This window comes from Dasypus novemcinctus, chromosome 3 (assembly GCF_030445035.2).
Source record: "Dasypus novemcinctus isolate mDasNov1 chromosome 3, mDasNov1.1.hap2, whole genome shotgun sequence".
NCBI classification, from domain to species: domain Eukaryota; kingdom Metazoa; phylum Chordata; class Mammalia; order Cingulata; family Dasypodidae; genus Dasypus; species Dasypus novemcinctus.
In genome coordinates, this window is record NC_080675.1 from 20,774,096 (window position 1) to 20,790,052 (window position 15,957).

The window sequence follows — 15,957 nt, forward strand, 5'->3', positions numbered from 1 at the left end:
TCTGTCACACCTGTCTCAGAGGGACATTTAAAATAATTCAAGTTCAACTGTTTTACTTTTCATATGAGAAGACCAAGATTTAAAGAGGCCAAACAATTTGCCGAATATAAACGAGTACATTTGTTCCATACCTGGGAGGAGATTTCAGCTCATTTCTTCCAAATTTGGAAGATTCTTCCCCCATTCACATAACTGATCTATAAGAAATGGATTTAAAAATGCATGAATCATACCCTTGATAAGCTCACACTTCATTTCTGTATTTCCCTCTGCATGTAAATGTGTCAAATGAAATCATATGTATAAAAACAAAGCCCCTTTGTGCTAAGCTACAGAATCCTTAACCTGTTCTCAGAGCTGCCATCCAGCAGGTACCTGCAGGTATGGTGTGCCAGCCTCAGTCTGCTCTGATTGGTCAATGCTGCCTAAGCTCCAGCAATTGTTACATATTCTGAAAAGTACCTCTACCTGAACCCACAGAAAAGACTATCATATGGACATCTTGGAACTTTTTCAATCTGCCTTCCCTATTCCACCCTTTCCAAAATCAGCAATACTCCTTTTGGTCAAAATTGAAAAATGTTGCTTATCTTCCTTAAACCCATGACAGGGACAAACGTCCTATCTGTCCATACTATTTTGCTAGAGTTATGGTCCCTTCTTTTGCTTCAAGCAAATGCCTTCACCTGCATTTTGAATACCAAATCACTATCCTTACCTGTCTACTCACCTCTCATTTCTATTGGCTCTTAGGGATGCGCAAAGTGTTTGCGATTTTTTTCCCTCCATTAAAAATAAAGAGAAAAATATTTGGTTTAACCCCTTATCCTCCCCCAGTTATCACTTTCATATTTGTCTAAGTAAATGTTTATACTTGTTTTCTCCGTTTCCTCAATTCCCTTTCCATTTTCAACGCATTACCTTATTCTTTCCAGCCTCATCTGTCAACCAAAATTACTCTTGCCAATGCCCACACTGACCTCTGTGTTGCCTGGCATTTTCAGTTCTCTGCACACCTTGTCTCTCAGCAACATTTTAAACTGTTGACTGTTTCCTTCTTCTGAAACATTGTCATCACTTGGTTTCGTTGAAATGCCAGTGTCGATTTTTCCTCACGGTATTATAACCTCAGCTTTTCTCATCCTTTGCAGGCTCGCCCTTCTGGCCCAGGCCATTTCATTATGGTGGTCCTCAAAGCTTGGTTCTTGATCCTGGGTTCTCTGCTCTCCTTGCACCTTCCTAGGAAATCTTAGGACATTGCTGCTCCCCTAAGTGCACATGACTTCAAAATTTCTCTTTCCAGCCGATGTTGCTTCTCTAAATTCCAGACCTAAATATTTAAACAGCTGCTTTATGTATCCCTCTTGATATGTCAAAGAAACTTTTTAAACATATCAAACTTACTGTGTTTCATTTATTCCTCAAACCACTTCAAGGGTTTTTATCTGTCTCCTATCTCAATTTCATTAGACACTCTAATTATATTTTACATCTACCTTCTTCTCTACAAATGTGTTTTACACATACTCTAATATCTATAAATATATTTTGCATATATCTTCCTTAATTCCTTTTTGTTAATCATTGATGTAATTCAAAATCGTGCTATCATTTTTGTCTGCTGGATTAATGCAAAATCACCCTTCATTGTTGGTATATATGTGCTAAAGTTTCCCCATAATCGTTGAGTGATGTTACCCAGGCCCTAAAGAGAATGCATCACATACTCATTCTCATTCCTTACTGAAAAATTTTCAAGGTCTTTTTGCTTACCAGAAAATGGTCTCAAAGCTAAACTCCTTCACTGTAAGCCTTCCACCACCTTGCTGGTGTCATCGTGCTACACACACCTCTTTCTTTTCAGCTCTAACCATATTGGCCTTTTTTCCCATCTCTTGCCTTCACACTGCACCCTCCAAGAGAAGGCCTTTGCTCACGTTAGCTCCTTTGACTAGAATGCTCTCTCAATATTCTTCATGTAGTTAATTCCTACTCATTCTTCCACATCTAAAGCTTAGACCTTGTCTCAAGTGACCGTTTCTCTGGATAATTGTCACAGTATTCTTTGACAAGGGGATTTTTCCTTTCTACTCTCTGGAATTCCCTTTTTCTCCCTTTATTTTATACTTAACCTGGTTGCAATTTCCATTTGTTTGTTTGACCATTCGATTAGTGTCTTTCACTGGAGGAATGTAAATTCTTCAAGGGAAGAAACCATGTTTGTTCAATCTCAACTTTATAATCAAGGAAACCAGCCAAATGTTTGCTAGTAGTTGCTGGATTAATATTAAACAGTAAAATGCAGGACTGAATGGAAGAGCAAAGGAAGTGGTTTATTCTAGTAAAACCACCCTGATACATACATTGTCAATTGCTTAAGAAAATCTTACAAATGAATATTCCTATATCCTGAACAGTTTGCTAGGGAAATTATTGGTAGCACTGCACATTTGAACAGATATTTCCCTGAAGGTTTAGATGTATTGAGTCACATCCATCATAGAGAGGCAAAGGGAGTTAGGCAGTGCCCAAAGAAGTGGATTATGGGACACTATAGACACGCCAGGTGACGAGAGTTCCCATGAAGACCAGGTGACACAATTGAGCAAAGTCCATGAGTCTGTTTGCAGCAGCAGATTAAATATCTGGAACCAAAATATCATGCACATATTACACAGCCTAACAGAAGCTCAAATGGAGGCAGAACCACGACTTTAATGTTTGTTTAAAATATGAGGAAGGTGCTATTGGCAATTAATAGATTGGGGCTAAGAAAGCTAAATACTCCTCACAAAAGCACACGGCAGTCATATAGAATAAAGAATCCCTTTGTCTGAAGCCCAGAAGAAACTCCATAGAGAAACATTGGGAGTCCACAGGCTCCTTGACAACAAAGTTTATATCTTCTTCATGTGGGTATTCCAGCAGCAAGCTCAGCATCTAACCAGCAGTGGGATATGGGCTCTCGCTACTTGCCAGTGAGCTAGATATAGATATGGGTATAGGAATGCATAAATGCATGAACCTATATCGATTCAGTGGTATAAAGAATCAGAACAATTGTGTCTGGGCAGAGATGGGAAAGGGCAGTCCCTCCTCAGCTGTCAAATAAAAAAGTGATCAAAATCCGTAAATCTCGGAAGAGCAGAGTAGTAACAGCAATCCGAAAGCAGAAATGAAGCCTGGTATGAGGGTGGGTGTTAATATCAATATCTTACTAACGACCTCGTCTGGGAAGGGGTTCAGTGGTTAGCGCTAAGCCTCGAAGCCACCACTCTGGAGGGCAGCAGAGCCTCAGATGGAACCTGACAAAATACGGGGCGTTTTTATGAGTTTATTTGCAGAAGGGAGGGAGGAAATGGGAAAGCGTAGTAGGAGAAGAGAGTGTGAAGAGGAGAAATTCCCTGCCTGTGGTTTTCAAAAGACCCACAAAACCAACCACTGCCCTCGGCGATGGAGACATTCTTTGTGTCAGACTCAGTGTAACAGTCCTAAAGCAGCAAGGGTAATCGTATTGATTTTGAAGGAATGTCTGGTTAATTTTTCACAAGGCGTAGATGCCTCAAAAATCAATAACTTTCTGCTATATCTTTATTCTTCTGAATAAACTGTGTCTGTCAGAGAAACTTGATTCTTAAGCTCAATTGGATTCATAAAACATTTACAGACACACAGCACAAAAGAAATGTAAGCTTTCCCTAGGAGTGGCAAGTATTTAACCCCAACATAGGACAAAGAGTCCTTCCCTTTTCATATGTTCTTGTCCTTGGACAGGCTTTAGGAGGAAGTAGGATTTCTGTGATGCAAATCTTTCCTTTAAGTATTGGTGCCTTTCTCACAAAGAAAGGAAGCTTTGAGAGAAGATATTAAGTACTTACCTGGAAAGCAGATTGTGAGGGAACATCTTTTTTAAAATCTGGGAATATTGGGGTAGCGATTGAAAATGTACTTACTTTATTGTTCTTCGAGCCACCCAAATGAGTGTGCATAATACATAAGTTTGCAGGAAATAAAAATGTGCTTTGCAAACAGTACAAAATGTTGCTATACAATAATAGAATTTAAATAGATCATGTCTCTATAATTTTACAAAGGAAGAAAGTAAGGCCCAGAGAGGTTAAGTGCTCTTCCTAAGGTCACACAGTGAATGCCTCGATTGTTAAATTGGAAATGCTGCTTTGAAAAGAAATCAATGAACACTCATTTATCAAGGACAGAGAATGTACAAGGTTGAAAGCTGTGATAATGTCTGGATTGGAACAAACACACACAATACAAGAACTCAAATAATAAAAATAGTGAAAGAGAAGAGATAAGGGTTCTGAAAGATGTATTTGCTATACCAGAAAAGCTTCCCACATTTGGCTAAATATCACTGATGAGTCATTTTCATATAAATCAATTTCAGCACTTGATGTGTAAGACAAGGAGGCATTGACAAACTGGTTATTGCCACTCCGGTTATTCTTATGCCATGACTTTTTGGGGTACAAAAGTCCAATGTAGATTTAAACACCTATGATAAAACATGCATCAGCAATATATAGGCAGGCAGTTAGATGTCAGGCCAAAGAACATACAGAAAATGAATCCTAAGTCTCCAAGCTAATCCAATAACGAATCCACTTCTACTGGAAACATGAATATGTGGGTTCATGTAGCCTCAACTACACATTCTGTCCATCTCTCACCCCTGTGAATGTGTGTGTGTGTGTGCACATGCATATATGTGTGTGTTTGGAAGTATCTCAAAGAAGAATAGAAATATAAGGTCACAGGTGATGCTTTAAAATGATAAATTTTCTTTGGATACTTCTAGGATTTTTTGCTTTGTTGCTATTTTGAGAACTAAAGAAATGGGAACAAATATTGAAACCAGTTTTAGATTATGCTGGTTTCCAACTAGAACTCCCTGTCTCATTAAACAAAAATAAGCTTCTCTTTACAATCTGAAAAGTGACTGAGAACAAATCTTATGAACTATTCCTCCCAAGGACTATGCCCAGCATCCTTTATTTTGACTTTTGGGTGTATTTTAGGAATGGGACAGGGCATTATAATTTCAATTTCAGTTGTCCCAGCTGCGACTTTGTAAATACTGAAGGCAATCCTTTCTGAGATTGTGTTGTTGCCTATTCTAGCCAGGTATAAATATTATCTGTAATTCTAACAGGAGATAACTTTTAATCTAGAATGAGACTGCAGTTTTATTCTTGGTCTAATCTGGTAAAAGAATCCAGGCATGTCTTTATGAATATTTGAATGAATACATAAAATCTAAACAATTGGGCGTTCTAATTTAGTTAAAACATATTAGGAATAAAGCTTTCTGATTTCCTTATTCTACTCTGTATAGATCAGTACCACAGAGCTTATGCACTTCCTGAGGAGGATTTCATTGCAGCCACTGGATTTCAATGTTATGAGTAGCACATGTGGACAGGAATAAGCTTGGTGAACACAGAACTCTTCAAGTGATGAGAGTCATCTGGTTACCTGGAATGCCCATTCTGAGCATAAGACTATTGCCTTCAACTATTAATTGAGATTCACTCAATTAGTTTCTTGGCTAAAAGAATACCCAGAAGAATTCTAAACTGGGATTTACAAAGAGAATGATTTGAGGAGTGCTAATTCTACAAAGGGGAAAAAAGAACTACTAACGTGTAACTGAAAAGGTAACATACACACCAAAAGAGAACACAGCTACCAGAAGTGTGTTTGACATTAACCTCTAATCCTTTTTCTTAGGCTCTGACAAAATATTAGCTAGATATACTGAAGGAAATGAAAGTCTCTTTTAAATCTCTTTTCCTTTGTGACTCCTTTGGCACACTGAGTGTTGCCAGTGCCCTAGTTGAGCAGCCAATAATATATCCAATAACTTTTCTTATAATAGGATTTAAAATACATTGGAGTGCAGATCTTTCCATCTTTCTATTCGTTGTATTTTCAACAGATCAATCTGCAAAAAGTTATTTCTGAGATATTGACATTATGTTTAAAATTCTTTTTGTATTGTTGGTTATACATATTTAAAGCCTTTCTTTTTACCAATATTTCAAAATACCTGCTTTCAGTGACTGATCCTAAACCATCATTTCTCTATTTTTTTTGGTCCTGCCGCATCTATTGTGTCTCTCAATTCCTTTCTGATCTGAACATTTCATGATGTGTCACATATTGTGCATGTTTGTTCTATGCTCTAGATATTGATGGAAAAGAAGGCTTTGTAGGTTGACTCGGAGGTATAACAGCATCCCATATGTGCAAAAGTTCTCAGATGCTTAAACATGTTCTCTGTAGCTGAAGCGTTGTTTAATCAATCCATGCCAGCTATCATGGAGACTGTACTGGATACAGAGACTGTTTTCTATTTCATGAAAACATTATATTGTGTTAGTCAGAGTATTTGAGGCTAGCAGCTACAGTTGAGAAACATCTGAAAATTTAATGACAACACAATATTGTTTTATTCTTGTTCATATCTTAGTCTATGCAGGCCAGGCTATCCTCCTCCATCTTGCAGCTATAGAATTTGGAACATACAACAGGATAATAGAGGAGGCACAAACATTGCACCCTTAACTGCTTTGACCCAGAAATAACATGTCAGTTTGGTTCATATTTCATTGGACATCAATAATCACTTGACCATAGTCTTATTTCTAAGGAGATTATAAAGACAGATGGGTCCATTGATATTTGGTGAGTCCTAAATGTCTCTTTATATACAACCTCATGTCTGAGTTTTGGCTATAATGTAAATAAAGGCCACAGTGATTTCAGTTCTAGATTGGAGGACTCTCCCAGTCCCAACCATATCTAGATTTGTACACAGTATCAATCTGTAGCTGACCCTTGAAAGATGCATTTAGAACAAGTTTAAACATGTCTTTAACATGTTACTAAAATAAAGACCAATGAATTTTCAAGTTTTGTAGAATTTACTTGGTTTAAAAGCATGAGGGATTGGGCGTTAAGTCAGTCTATATCACCAAGAGCACTTTTTAGCAAAGGAGGAACATTAGTTCAAACATGACTTGACTTATTTGATTTTGTCACTTTAAAGGAGAAGCTGTGCTTTAGCATATTCATCTGAATCAAATGTAGCTCACAACAAAGCACTTCTTATAACTTGCTTCACAGAGATTTGTGAGGAGGGAATAAAATCAGAGTTGATTAAACCTTTGGAAAATGTAAACTAATAGATAAATAGAAAATACAATATTTTGATGATATTATGGATATTCTCCAGCTTAAGATTTCACTATTGCTTGTATCCTCTTGATCAAAGTAAGAGAACACTATCGACTAGAACTATAGTTTAGATATCTGAATTAATAGAGCTAAAATTCACTATTTTTAAAGAGAGGATAAACCCTTCAATTTCTAATTTATGTTTTATTATAAAAATATGAAAAGAAGCAAAGAATTTGTAATGAAACTTCTAATTTTAAAAACTGGCTAGTTAAAAAATGATTTGTGTATGCTACAAAGATATATTCTCTGTACATAATCATGTTGCTAAAAAAATAGATCACTGACAACACTGTTCAAGTTGGGGGGTAAATTTTTTAAAAATGCATAATTCAATAAAAATATTTATTTTACTACAAGATAATTTATATAACTATCTTCTGTAATGGGTTATTTCCCACTGTTATATATTTTTCTTTTTTTTTTTTAGTGGTATACTCAGGAATGTATCTGGATGGTTCAAAAATCATCACTGCATTTAGGATACCTAAACTGTTGAAGTTTTTTGTTTGTTTCTTGTGCATTTTCCTTGTTATTTCTGAAAATTCTAGAAGAGGACTAAAACTCAATCTTTTTTCACTACACTTTTAAATCCCCATGAAAATTACAAATTCATCAATCAGCATTTAAAAAAGAATCTTGCTATCGTACTTTTGGAGTTTTTGGATTTTTTTTTGCTTTCCAGGTAACAATTAAGTTATTTTTTTCTTTGGTAATAAAGCTTCTACTCTGATTCTATTCTCCGATACAGGATGGTCACTACACAAGGCTATATTTAGAAATATAGCAACTCTTCTAGCAATTCTTTTACAGATACGAATTTCTTTTAAAGTACTTCAGAAGACTCATGCATAATTTGTATGAACCTTGCTAGTTTTTGACATTTAGGTTCAAGAGCATTTTCTTCTACAAAATGACCTATGGACCATTGAGCAGTGTAAGACCAAAGGACCTACTATAATATTGCAATTATCTTGTTTTCAGTAGTCACAAAATGATCCTCTTTTCCACAGGAGACCAAGTGATCAATAGATTTATGACCTCACAGCACACTCATACCATGGCAAGGTCACTATGTATAGTATGTTTTGCTTGTTTGAATGTTTCAGGTGGTCAACTTGGTATTCATCACTGCTTTACAGATCCATTTGTAAGGGAACTGAATTCTGTACCCCGAAAAGGCAAGTTCAGGTACCAAACCCTGGATCTGTGGATGTGAACTGGACTTCTGAAGATGTTATTAGTTAAGCTGTGCCCAAACTGAATGGGGGTGGGCCTTAATCCTATATGGCTGAAGTCCTTATAAGCAAAGGATATTAGACACAGATGAATTCATGGAGAGCAGCCAGAAGATGGAAGTACATGGAACCCAGAAGAGAAAGGAGAAGACACTGCCATGGGACAGAAAAGCAAAGCAACTCCGAGGATCACTGGAATCCAGCCCCAGAATACCACAGTCTACAGGGAGAAAGCATAGCCTTGTTGATGCCTCAATTTTGGACTACTCTCAACCTAAAAACAGTGAACAAGTAAATTCCCATGGTTTAAGCCATCCCATTGTATAGTATTCATTTTAGCAGCTAGGAAACTAAAACAGGAATATGAGGAGATAAGTTATGTAGAGCCAGAAAAGGTCTAGAAAATGAAGTGTCATATGTGTGTTGATTATGGTGGTAGTCTTTGCCTTCTCAGAAACACTTGCTTTAAAGGACAGAGCATTATGTGGAAAGAATTTAAGGCTCAGGTTTCCTAAATCATTATCCATATTTCAGTTACCTCTCCTTGGCAAAGAAAAGATTTGTCATTTAAGCTCTGACATAGGCTTTCCTGATATATTTGGCAAAAGAAAAGAGCCTTATCAACCAATCTCTAGATTGTTAGTAACATTTTTCTCAGTCACTGTAATGCGTTGTGTTAATAAATATACTTTCTCCATTAAAGATTAGTGAATATGGCATATGAGAAATGGTCACAGGAAAATTTTTGCTATATAACCCATTGAGAAGTGAGACCTATGACCCCTGGATTTAAATCTAGGAAGGGTATGTTACTTGTCTTACCAATAGTATATGATGAAGTGATGATGTGCTAGTTTCTAGGCCCTGGACTTAAAAGAGACTGGATGTTTTCATTTTTCTCCTGAAACATTCACCCCTGGGATCCTGAGTCGTGATGTAAGTGAAACCATGTGGAGAGAATCTGAGACTACATGGAAAAGAGAGGGACCCAGCTTAGTCCAGCCTTCCAACCATCCCCATTGAGGCACTAGGAATTTGGATAAAGCACTCTTAGACAACCTGCATCCCAGATCAGGCCAGTCCCCAGTTGAATAACACTAAGTGACCTTACTCTGCTACATAAAGGGAAAAAAAAATTGCCCAGCTGAGTCCTGCACAAATTCCCGATCAACAAAACCATCAGATATAATAAAATGGTTGATTGTTAAAGTCACAAAATTTGGGGAGAATTTGTTACAGAACAATAAATTAAATGAGCAGCATGAATAATTGGTATCATGTCTTGTGCAGGGAGCGGGTTTGAAACTTAGTTATAGAGAAGCAGATGTGGCTCAAGCGATTGGGCTCCTGTCTACCTTATGGGAGGTCCAGGGTTTGATTACCAGGGCCTCCTGGTGAAGGCAAGCTGACCCATGCAGGAGTGCTGGCCCACTTGGCAAGCTGGCCTGTGCAGAGAGCTGGCACAGCAAGCTGACGCAACAAAAAGAGACACAGAGGAGAGACAATAAGAGATACAGCAGACCAGGGAGATGAGGTGGCTCAAGAGATTGACCACCTCTCTCCCATTCCAGAAGGTCCCAGTATCATTCTCTGGTGCCTTAAAGAGAATACAAGCAGACACAGAAGAACGCACAGCGAATGGACACAGAGAGCAGACAACAGTGCGGGGGGAGATAAATAAATAAATAAATAAATTTTTTTAGAAAGGTAGTTATAGTGTGGATGAATACATAGAGCATACTGAACATAAAGCTGTATCTTCGATGATAGCAAGATAGAGAAATGAGGGTTTGATTTATTTTTTTTACTAACTGTATGAAAGGATGTGATTAAACCATTTCAGCTCCAGCACTTGGACAATAAGCATGTTTGACATATCAAATCATTTTTATCGTATATGGAGTTAAGTTCTAATGCCGACACATGAGGCAATAATTGCTTATCATTAAAATTATGCTTAAAATTCTAAACTGCATGTAATAAAAAACTATATGTAGCTTTATGCATTCCCAAAAGAAGAGGATTAAATTTACATGCTGGGAAGCAGTTGTGGCTCAAGTGATAGGGCCTCCATTAAACATATAAGATGACCCAGGTTCAGTCCCTTGGGCCTCCTGGTGAAAGAAAGAAGAGAAAGCATGCCTGCATGGCAAGCCAGTGCCCATGTGGTGAGCCAAGTGCCCATGCAATGAGCTGAGTACCCACTTGGTGAGCTGAGTGCCCTTGTGGTGAGCTGAGTGCCTGCATGGGTGCACACATGGCGAGCCAGGTGTCCCACGGTGAGTCAAGTGCCTACATGAGTGCCCGTGTGGTGAGTCGAGTGCTTGTGTGGTGAGCCGAGTGCCTGCATGAGTGCCTGTGCGATGAGCCAGTGCCTGCATGGTGAGCAGAGTGCCCACACGGTGAGCCGAGTGCCCACGTGAGTGCCCACGTGACAAGCCAGTGCTGCCTGCGTGGTGAGCTGAGTGCCTGCACAAGTAAGTGATGCAGCAAGATGATGCTGTAACAAAAGAGAGACGAAGAGGAGAGTCAAGGTGAACCACAGCAGAGTCCAGGAACCTAGGTGGCACAATTGGTAGGGAACCTCTCTTCATATCAGAGGTCCCCAGGATCAAATCTGGGTGAATCCTAGAGGAGAAAGATGAGAAGAAAAAACAAAAAGAACAATAGATACTGAAGATCACGCAGTGAATGGATACAGACAGCAAAATCAGCAGGGCAGGGAAAGGGGAGGGAGAGGGGAAGAAGGAAAAAGAGAAAAAAAAATTATAGGCTGTTTAAAAAAAAGGACATATTTCTTTAAACACTAGAATCCCATTTTGTTTAAAGAAATGCTCAAACATGAGAAATGTAGACATTGAGAACAAGGCAACAATAGATTTGAATCTCACACACCATACTTTAGAATAGGGTCATCATAAACAATTATTTCAGGATTATACTGCACCTCCATGGATGATTCTATTCTCACAAACTATTCTACAAATTTCTTCTGCAGTATTTATGTAGTGCATAAACTCTACAATTATACATTGTCTTTTTACTTCAGAGACCAGGCTCATTGAGTATGATGGAGGCAATTCTTCAACTCTGTATGTTATATTTTTTGTCTCTCTTTCTTGCTCTTCCCAGAAACACCATCTAATTACTCCCCCCTTTATTTTATTGATAATATCGTTTTTAACAAAGACTGTATTATTATTTGTGCACAGTATGTTATATAAACTGAGGAACAGTTATGGAAACAATGCCAAAGGAAATACAAATAATGGGACTCAACACTTCCCAGAGCATTAATGAAATAATCAACAGAAACAAACTACAATCAGGTTTTGCCATTAGCCTTTTATTGAAAGTGCTTTGTCAGCAATAAATCTCCTTGCTGCTAAATGCAATGGTCACTGATCAGTCTTCATCCCACTTGAGCTTTCATTTGGGTGTGATTTTTCACACTCTTCTCATCGAATCACTACATGGTCTGCTCGTTTCCTTCTTTCAGAGTGCTCCTTCACAGTCTACTATGCTGGTTATTCTTCAACTGTCCCCAATTTAGCATAAAATTAATACAGTTTCCAGTTCCTGGTTCTCCTTTCATTCAATCCCATGGTTTTAAATACCACTGTATAGCCCAAATTTACCTCCATTTTGTATCTCTCTCTGAACTCCAAGTTCATATATCAAATTGCCTAACTGATACTTCTGCTTAAATAATAGACATTTCAAACTTACCAAACTCAATTCTAATCTTCTGATATTCCCACCTTCTCAAAGCAGATCCTCTTACATTTGACAGCAATTCGATTTGAACTTAAAGCTACCCTTGATTCCTTTCACACTCCACATTCAATTCATAGCATTTTGTATTTGCTCTATCTTCAAAGCCCATCCAGATTTTTACTACTTCTCATTATTCTATCACAACCACTATGGCTCCAGCAACCACCATCTCTAGTCAAGGTTATTGCTTTCATCTTCACAGTGGTCATCTGGTCTCTACCCTATAGTCTATTGTCTAAGTAATTCTGATAAAACAAATCACATTATCATTCTGTTCAAACTTTTGGTGGCCTCTCATTTCCTCTTATTACTTTTTGTTCCTATTTCTTATTAATTTTCCTTTGTCTTGTTTCTTTCTAGATCCAGGGGCCTCTTGGACTTTTCTTGAATACCCAAATATGCTGCTGCATTCATAAATTACTTGCTTCTTTGTATTCCTCACAGAAATCTCTAGGACACATGCTTCATTTCTTCCCAGCCATTGCTCAAAGTTACCTTCTTTCACTCTATTTAAAATTCACTATCCACTCTTTTTTGTTTTTTTTACTATTCTGCAATATTTTATTTAACAACAATTTTTTTGTATATCAATTGATATTTTTATGTAACTTTGTACAACAATAAAAGTTCAACATTAAAAGATGAAAAGAAAATAAACTTAATGGAAGCAATATAATTTATGGCTCAAGAGGGATATCATCCTTTCAGAGAGTCGTGGTTTTTTTCCTTATCAAAATATTTTTGAATCACAGAATTTGAGTATGAATTTGCAGTTACTATTTCAAAATAAACATTATGCATCAAAGTATTGCTTCTCAAACCCAGGTCTTCACAGAAATCACTGTGAGAGTCTTTAATGATTAAAGAGGCAGACTTTAAAATGTATCAAGCTGATAGTTTTTCTTGTGTACAATGTGGTACTTCTACTCCAAATACTATGTAGGCAATTGGGCAGATCCCACACTGCTTTCTGAGGAAAGCTCTCTGAACTCCATATTCCCCTTTAGATGCCACTGTATATGTTTTAGTTTCCTAGGATGCCATAACAAAGTACCACAAAGTGGGTAGCTTAAAACAACAAAAATTTATTGCCACACCATTCTAGAGGCTTAAAGTGTAAAATCGAAGTTTTAACAGTGCTGTGATCCCTCTGAAGTCTGGAGGGGAGAACCCTTCCTTGCTTCTTCTGGCTTCTGGTTTTTGCTAGCAATCCTTGATATTACTTAACTTGTAAATGCATCACTCCCTTCTCTGCCTGGTTTTTTTTTTCCTTTCCCTATGGCAAGTCCTTTATTTATTTATTTATTTATTTATTTATTTATTTATTTATTTATTTCAAGATACTTAGATTACGAAAAATATTAGGGATTCCCATATGGCCTGCTCCCAACCCATCCCACATTTTCCCATATTAACATCCTTCATTAGTGTGTTACATTTGTTACAGTTGATGGACACATTTTGGGGCATTGCTACTAAGTGTGGATTTTAGTTTACATTGTAGTTTACACTCTCTCCCACACAATTCTGTAATTTATAGTGGTCTGTATCTGTCATTGCAATGTCATTCAGGACAATACCGAAGTCCTAAAAATGCCCCCATATTATACCTATTTTTCCCTCTCTCCCCTCAGAATCTCCAGTAGTCACTGCCTCCACATCAGTTATAAAAGTTTTTCCATTGCTAGAATTAAAATAAGGCTATAGTAAAATACTAGTAAGTCTACTTTAGTCTATCATTCATTCCCCAATCCTGAGAATTCTGGGATGGTGATGCCTGCCCTACCTCTAATCCCATGGGGCAGATGGATAGGACTATCTTGATTGCAGCTGCAGATTCTCTCTGTTCCTTGGAATAGTCATTGTCCATCATCATCTCCTTATTTGTTGTCTTGGGTGAGTCTAATGAACTGGAGAGTAGGTGATGTAACTCTGTTGAGATTCAGGGCCCAGCTGGCAGATGGACAGCCCAAAGATTTAAGTCTCTTGGGCATACACCTATAATATTATTACTAACTATATGTTCATATAGAAGGGGCAGAAGAGCCATGTATAGGGAAGCACCCCTGAGCCCAACTCTGTCACACTGGGAAGTATAAATTCCCAAGTAGTGCCCACTGTCAGAGCACCAAACTCCTGAGCTGTCTATCCTGCCCATAGTCTGGACGTCTCCAGAGCCCCCAGGAGAACTGCCATTCAAGGCAACATTTACTTTGGCAGTTAAAGAGATCCTGCTGAAACAAGCACAAGCATAACCTCTGGAATGACCTCCCAACGCACTTTGAAGTCTCTTAGCCATTTAAACTCATTCGTCTTTATGCTTTCCCCCTTTTGATTAAGGTGTTTTTCCAGCTGCATTACTAGTTGGTGCTTGGAAATAATCCCTTGGTGCCAAGGAGATTCATCCCCAGGAGTCGTGTCTCATGACGGGGGGGAGATAATGCATTTATATGCTGAGTTCAGATTAGAGAGAGGCCACATTTGAGCAACAGGCAGGCTCTCAGGAGGTAACTCTTAGGCACCCTATAATACTAGGCTAAGTTTCAATTTCAAGAGTAAAGGTTCATAAGTACAGTCATCAATATCAAGGACCTGTCAATAAACCATCCTCCTTTACTAGTCATTACCCCTGTACTCAGGGGATTGTTGCTGTGCCATCGGAAAACGTGGCAGAGCTCCCCAGGATGGGAATTCAATATTCTTTTGGTTATTGTGTGAATCTTCACCCTCTGTGACAATGCCCCATGAACAACTGAACACATTTATATCCCTTATATGTATGCCCAGATGACCATTCTCCCATGTATGCCCCATGACTGACATCACACATAAATGATCCTCCCCGTCATAGTTATAATTCTTTTGTGATCCAAAACTATACATTTGTTGTAATTGATAAACACATTTTGGAGAACTCTCTCCCACACATTTATGGCCATAATCTACAAAAATGTGCAGAAGACAGTGCAAACTACAATGTAAACTATCATCCATGTTTAGTGACAATGCTCCAAAATGTGTTCATCAATTATGAAAAATGTACCACACTAATGAAAGATGTTGTTAATGTGGGAAAATGTGGGAGGGGTAGGGAGCAGGACACATGAGAATCTCCTATATTTTTATGTAATAATAATGTAATCTAAATTTCTTTTTCAAAAAAACATATATTTTAAAAAATGAAGCCAACTAAATAACAAAATACAATTAATAAGAAAATGAAATAATAATTACAGTTTTTGAAATAACAAAATACAAAAAAATTTTAAATGTGGAGTAATAAAAATAATTAAAAATATAAAATTAAATTTTTCTACATTATGTCTTTCATCACTGTAAGATCTGTTGTCTTGTGTATATAGTGACATTTTCTTCCATTTATTCCCACAGTGTCTTGTTTTTTTTCATTTTTACTTCAAAGAAGCTTTAGGTTACAGAAAAATGACATACAGAATAAAGGGGATTACCATATACCCAACATCCTTCTCCTTATCCCCTTTCCCCTATTAATAACTTTTACATGTCAATGATACATTTGCTACAATTGATAGACAAATATTGAAACATTGCTACTAGCCATGGTCAATGATTTACATTAAGGTTTACATTTCGGACCATGCACTTTTATAAAGTGTGATGAAATTTAACATGGCCTGTATGCATAATTGCAAGATCATGCTGG